Source organism: Periplaneta americana, chromosome 7 (genome assembly GCF_040183065.1).
Source record: "Periplaneta americana isolate PAMFEO1 chromosome 7, P.americana_PAMFEO1_priV1, whole genome shotgun sequence".
Classification (NCBI taxonomy): domain Eukaryota; kingdom Metazoa; phylum Arthropoda; class Insecta; order Blattodea; family Blattidae; genus Periplaneta; species Periplaneta americana.
In genome coordinates, this window is record NC_091123.1 from 160,587,588 (window position 1) to 160,588,847 (window position 1,260).

Below are 1,260 nucleotides of genomic sequence, written 5' to 3' on the forward strand. Positions count from 1 at the left end.
AGAATGTTCACATCGAGAAAAGAAATATCCTTACACAACACTCCTTCCCCTTAAAAAATAGAATATAATCAGCTATTATATTTCATTTCAATATAATTATACAAAGAAATGTTACACTTCTTCAATGAGGCTTTTCGGAGGCTTAATCTCCCAACGGGCTCTAGTACCATCACGCACTCTACTATTACTGTCACACTCAACGTTATCATCATGTTCTATTGGCAACTCAATATTATTATCACCTGAACAATCTATTTTATCTGCCTCTTTAATCTCTAATCCTTGTTTTCATCCTCACTTCCCCTTCGATCAAAAACTGAATTTCCCCATGCAACAGGAACATTGGACCAGGGGCGTAGTGTGCATGGATGCAGGTGATGTGTCGCATCCCCTGAATTTTTCTGAACAAAAATATATTTATCGTTATTTACCGGTACTTTATTTTGTGTGTATCGTGTTATATTTGTTACACATAATAATAATAATAATAATAATAATAATAATAATAATAATAATAATAATAATAATAATAATAATAATAATAATAATAATAATAATGTCTGAAAGTAGAAGACATCGGTAGTTCATATATATCAAATATTCATATGAAAGGTCTCGCCCACCTCATTGAATATTACACGACTAGTGTGAACTAGTCAGTTGTATTATTACTATTAAATACGTGAAAAATCCGTACCGGCACCGGGAATCGAACCCAGGACCTCTCAGCTCTGCGGGCTGAGTGCTCTTTACCAACTGAGCTATGCCGGGACACGATCCACGGCGCCGGCCGAACCCCTCTCGTAGTGTTATTTTACGGCCTTACTACCTGCACTTGAGACGATACACGTCATATATATATATATATATATGCAGGAGCGCATATTAAATGACTTTGTGGCCATATTCAACATCAGTTTAATGAAAACTGCTAACAGTTTATATATATATATATATATATATATATATATATATATATATATTAACGGTCTTACTAATAAAAACTCTATATACAGACGTTTAACTGTCTTATACTTATACAATGAGTAGCTCGTTTATACGTCGTGTGTAAATTCCTTACTAATAATCAGTACATACGTCGTGTATAACAGTATAACTGTTACACAGATACGTCATAGTTTCGTCATTACTTCCTTATGAAAGGTAATAGAATATCTGAGGTTCTCTATTGCATCCGGTAGAGTGCTGTAGTGTGGCGTTTTAAATATCGATAGTACAACTGGCTCTAATCGATTACCA

At 34.0% G+C, this 1,260-nt stretch overlaps 1 non-coding gene across 1 annotated transcript; it reads right to left on the minus strand.

Annotated features, from left to right (window-relative positions):
* Positions 1–694: 694 nt before the first annotated feature.
* Positions 695–771, minus strand: TRNAC-GCA (transfer RNA cysteine (anticodon GCA)). Its single transcript has one exon. It is a non-coding gene; the product is annotated as a tRNA-Cys (tRNA).
* Between the last annotated feature and the right edge of the window lie 489 nt (positions 772–1,260).